The following is a 5,844-nucleotide window of genomic DNA, read 5'->3' as shown; positions in this document are numbered from 1 at the left end:
GTGAGGTCCCAGCGCGGCGGAGCGGCTGTAAGGAAGGCGCCTGGTCTGGTGCGGCGAGGTCCGCCTTGCACGCCCCTCGCCGTCCCGCAGACGTGCGGGCGTCGGCTCCAGCAGCGCTCGAGGCTCACCTCCACTCCCGGCCCGGGCCGCCTACTCTCCCTGAGCCCCTGTTTTGGGGGCTCGAGAAAGGGTCTTGCCACGCAGGGCAGGCCGACCTGGAACTCCCTGCCGCGTAGCCAGGCTGGCCTGCGATGCCCCGCGGTCCTCCTGCCTCAGCCTCCCACCCCGCCGGGAGGAGCGCAGCGCAAGCTCCATGCCGAGCCCGGCTCCGCTCCGAAACCTTTGCTCTTCCTGCCTTTCCAGGCGGCCCGACGGGGCAGGGGGACCCAGAGCCCTTTCCTGGGGGTCCTGCGGGGTGTGGACTGCGAGCTCGGCCCGGAAGAGCCACCAACGCCGCTCCCACCGCTCCCCTGCGCCTCCGGCCGCTTACGCGGAAGCTGGTGTGCCAGAATTTCCAGTCTGGGCGGAGCAGAGGCACGCACAAGGAGGCCCAGGCTGGCCGGAAAATCAGCGCGCCTGGCACCGCGCCCGGGACCAGCGCGCACCCCGCCCGGCCAGGCGCCCCGCCAGCCCGGCCAGCCCCATCCTGGAGCCCTGCCCGCACGTGCAGGCTGCCAAGGCCGCAGGCGAGGGCAGAGGTCCCCAGAGCAGAGCAAGGCGCAAAGGCTCCCGCCCTGCGGCCGTGCAGGCGTGGCTGGGGGTCGGGGGGCAGCCCTTCCGCCGGGGCGCCGCTCACCCCACTTCTGCAATGGCTGTAGGCCCAGCACGAGGAATGAGGACTTCTCTACTGTCTGCTTTGGTGGAACCGGGGACTGAACTCAGGCCACTGCGCTTGCAGTTTTTCTACTGAGCGATCTCCCCAGCCGCGTCTCCTTTGTCTGTATGGCCCCAGCAACCTGGGCTCTCAGAACTGCGTGCTTCTCGGAGTGCAGCGCCTCCTACTGGGAGCGCTTTCCTGCACTCCCTGTGCCCTGTCTATTTGCAGACGCGGGGGCCTTCCCTAGCCTTGCAGGGCCTGGGCTTGGATAGCGCGGAGGATCTCAGTTTTCCTTTTAGAAACCTTTCCTGAGGGGAGTAACCCTACCGAGCTTAGGCCATGTAAAACTGGTTCATGAGCCGGGGTGATGGTTCAGGCCTGTGATCCTAGCGCTTGGGAGGCTGAGGCAGGAGGATTGCTGTGAGTTCTAGACCAGCTTGAGCTTTTTTTGGCCGTCTCAGCTTGCCTAAGCAGGTGCTTTAGACGGGCTGAACTGGCAAAAAAAAAAAAAAAAAAAACCTCTTATTTAGTACATAGGAATATGCACATCTGCCGGGAGTAGAGCTCAGTGGTATGATACCTGCCTGGCAAGTGAGTGGTCCTGAGTTCAATTCCCGGTACTAAAAATTAATAATAATAATAATGATAATAATAATAAAGCACACCCATGCATCTACACACATAGACAGTGCTACTTTAGATTACTTAATTTGCTTCACAGTTTTGAGCTGACCATGTTTGTGTGCATGTGGGAAAGGCAGCTGTGGTGGTGTTTGTCACCTGGTGTAGACTTTGCAAACAAAAGCAAAATTTGGGGCACAGACAGTGGTGCACACCTGTAATCCCAGCACTTGGGAGGCTGATGCAGGAGGATCAATGTGAGTTCGAGGCCAGCCTGAACTGCAGAGCGGAAACCTGTCTCAAAAAGGCAAAAAAAAAAAAAGTAAAATTTTCCCAAAGGCTTTTGTTTGTGAACCAAATTGTTGTGAAACAAAAATGTTTGACCCAAAGAATCAATAAAAATGTATGCTGGGCCTCCTGGGAGACAGCTCAGTGGCACAGTGCCTGCCTGGCAAGTGGAAGGTCATGAGTTTGATTTCCAGTACAAAACACACACACACACACACACACACACACACACACACAGAATATACATATCCTCAATATCCTAAGTCTGTGGTCACTGTTTTAGTGGTCTTTCTCTCTCTCTCTCTCTCTCTCTCTCTCTCTCTCTCTCTCTCTCTCTCTTTGGCAGAACCAGGGATTGAACTCAGGCCCTTGCACTTGCCAGGCAAGCGCTTATTCTACTGAGCCATCTTGCCAGCCCTAGTGGTGCTTCTCATTGCTGAAGCAAAATGCCGAGTGCCCACAAGTTAAGGGTCGCGGCCTGTAGAGGTTTCAGTCCACAGGCAGCTGTCTCCAGGCAGGGTGGCATGGCAGGCAGATGCCAGGAGAAGCAGTTCACGGCCTCACCGCTGGGTGGAGGGCAGCAGGCAACAAGGGCGGACCTGGGCTGGCTCTTTCTACCTCTCACATCCAGGCCACGTAAGGCGGGCAGCGCTCACACCCTTAATCCTCTGCCCTTGTTCCTTGCATGGCACCACGCAGGGTCCCAGAGTCACACCCCATATCCAGCCACCTCGGAACAAGCCCCACCTATCACTGCCTGAGGCTCTGTGGGGACGTGTAGACACAAGTCAGAACATTCTGCTCCTCAGCCATCAAACACTCAGGCATTGTCCTTCATGCGAAAGGGACTTAGGAGGGTTGGGAGGTAGCCCAGCTGCAGAGCACCTGCCTGCTAAGTACAAGGTCCAGAGTTCGATTCCCAGTACACAAACACACAAAAAGTCATTAGTCCATCTCCAATAATTACCAACACGCTTATGGCTGAAAAGTCTGAGATTGAAAGGAAGCTCTTAGCTGCAAGCCCCTGTGCAGGTGAAAGGAAAGTGAAACACTTCCGGCACAGGATGCACATCAACATTCCAGAAGGTCCCAACAGGGTGACACAAAGAAGTCCACCATCCTACCATCCGGCAGGGCGAGTGTTAAGTTGTGGGGCTCCAGGTTCAGCATCTGAGGCGATCTGTGGCCGCCAAAGGACTTGAGCGGGCCCTCCCCCAAGTGCTGCCAGGGCAGCTGAGTTACAGAGAAATATCCTAGGCAGCCAGACAGGGCCAGGCCCTCAAAGGACCCAGCGTAGGGGAGGCAAGATACCTTGCAGCTGTGGGGGCGAGGCACCTGTGCCGTGGGCCTGACCCCGAGACACAGGGCGAATGACCGCAGCCACATACCTCCCTAGGGATAGCCATCAGGGATTGATATTCTAAACGGGTCTATCACCTTGAAAAGCCAAGAAGGGTCACTAAGCTAGCCCCCGCTCTCTGGTCATGCTCACTTGCTACCTGACTACCTTCCCATGTGATCCTGATTTAATCCAGTCTACCTGAGCAACAGTGCTTGTAATCTTATTTGTGTGTGTGTGTGTGTGTGTGTGTGTGTGTGTGTGGCCAGCTCAGCCCACCAGGGGTGAGGGGGATTGAACCGTGGTCCCTGTGCTTTGCTAAGCTTGTTCTAAGTAGGTGCTTTAGGCCACTGAGCTATCTCACCAGCCCCTGTAATCTTATTTGTTGACCATAGTTTTGTCCCACCTTGTGCCCACCTAGTGTGTTTCCACATTTTCCACCTCACCTCAAGGGTTTTCTTTATAAAACCCATAGAAAAGGCAGCTTCTCGGACAATGCACTTGGGTCCCCCTTCTGTCCCTCTCTTGGACAGAAGCTTTCTTTCCCTCACTAAACATATTCTGCTTTTGGGGCCGGGGAGATGGCTCAGTAGAATAAGCACTTGCCTGGCAAGTGTAAGGGCCTGAGTTCAATCCCTGGTTCTGCCAGAGAGAGAGAGAGAGAGAGAGAGAGAGAGAGAGAGAGTTATTCCAGAAAAAATACAATAAAATCTTTCTCATAAAAGATGCCCTGGGTGCAAAACTAAGCTAAGAAAATAAGATTTTTGCATGTGCAGGCAATTCCTCATCATGAATCTCATGGTGTATCCAGGTGTACAGGTTTTCCAAAATGTAAATCAATCAGATATTGTTTACAGTGATAAAGCTTTTCTTTAGAAAGAAAACTCTGCCTTTAACAGAAAACTTGTGATGTACATCCCATTAAAGGACAACAAGTTAGGTAAAAGTTTCTTATGTATTAGAGATGATTAGTTTAAAAAAAGTTATGCTACATGAAAGTGAAAATTTAAGTATGTTACAAAATGCCATCAGGATTATCATGCTCCTGGGCCAGCCAGATAGTTTAGCAGATTAAAGCGACTGCTTAGGCAGACACAGGGGCAGGGGTTCAATCCCCAGGACTGCCGTGCTGGCTCTGCCCCCCCCCCCCACCGGGCACACTGAGACAGGGACTGAGACTGGGCGTGGTGGCGCATGCCTGTAATCCCAGCACTTGGGGGGCTGAAAACAGGAGGATCACTATGAGTCTGATCTAGTAGTGAGACCCTGTAGACGCTGTACTAAATGCATTAAAAAAAAAAAAAAAGGATTATCATACTGCAATGTTATGTATGGTTTTGATTTCTAAATTTCTGTGTAGAAGGGTAAGCCACTGGGTCCCCTTTTGTCCCTCTCTTGCCTCTCTTGGACAGGAAATTTTTACCCCAATAAATATATCTTGCTCTTAAAAAATAAAATAAGGGGGGGCCCGGGGAGATGGCTCAGTAGAGTAAGCGCTTGCTTGGCAAGCACAAGGGCCTGAGTCCAATCCCCGGTTCCGCAAAAAAAAAAAAAAAAAAAAAAAAAAAAAAAAAAAAAGTAAATTTCTGTGTACAAATATGTAACTGTTGTCTGTAAACATTCTATACATATTTAAATATTAGACTATCCATGGCTGTTAGAAAATAACCATTCTAGGGGACTGGGGAGATGGCTCAGTGGAATAAGCGCTTCCCTGGCAAGTGCAAGGACCTGAGTTCAATCCCCAGTTCCTCAAAAAAAGAAAGACAATAACCATTCTGTTCTGTGCGCTAAGGTGTTTGGTATTCCAATAAGGTATTAGTATTAAGCTTACTGCGTCCATTACAAAACGCGTTGATCCTCTCTTCTCCATGTTCAACAACTGAGGTCTGGAGCACGAAAATTAGAGAGCTAGATGGCTGAGAGGAGAGCCAGTACTTTGGACCCAGCCCTCCAAAGCCAGCGGGGACCCAGGACATAAGAGAATCTCTATAACCCAGTTGAGGCCCTGATCTTCTGATCAAGGAGACAGACTATGGGACCACAGAGGCAAGTGATTTCAGGATGCATAGCGGCCTAAGAAGAGTCACCAGGAGAGAAAACTTCCAAGCTCTCACAGAAGGCAACTTGCTCAGTCAGTGGCTGGGACTTCATCTATTTTTTTGTGTGTGTGTGGACCCGGGGATTGAACTCAGGACCCTGCACTTGCCAGGCAAGCACTTATTCTACTGAGCTTCCTCCCCGGCCCTCACAGTGATTCCTGAAGAGACTTAACTGACCTTGATAGACAAAAAAACATTGATTAACACAGGTCTCACTTTACCTTGCTCGTAAACACCCAGCAGAAAAGTATAAACACAAGATGTAGAAAACAATGCCAGAGCGATATACTATCTGTAAAAGGTTCAAACCACTAACAACTTCTGGTTTTGGTTTTGGTTTTGGTGGAACCAGGGATTGAACTCAGAGCCTTGCCCTTGCCAGGGAAGCATTTATTCTACTGAGCCATCTCCCTGGCTCCCCCCATCTCCCTGGCCCCCCACAACTTGTGACAAAAGCCAACTATACCAGTAACTAGCTGTTGTTAGGGATTACTGGACTGCACAGGGACAACTTGCTGTATACAGGTACCAAAGATGTTTGGACTGAAGATCTTTGGCCTAAACAAGTAAGTTCAAGAGCAAAAAGTGGGGCCGGGGAGATGGCTTAGTAGAATAAGCAATTCTCTGGCAAGTGCAAGGCCCTGAGTTCAATTCCTAGCTCTGCAAAAAAAAAAAAA

Source organism: Octodon degus, unplaced genomic scaffold, assembly GCF_000260255.1.
Source record: "Octodon degus isolate 3935 unplaced genomic scaffold, OctDeg1.0 scaffold00033, whole genome shotgun sequence".
Lineage (NCBI taxonomy): Eukaryota > Metazoa > Chordata > Mammalia > Rodentia > Octodontidae > Octodon > Octodon degus.
Note: the sequence above shows the minus strand (reverse complement) of the source record.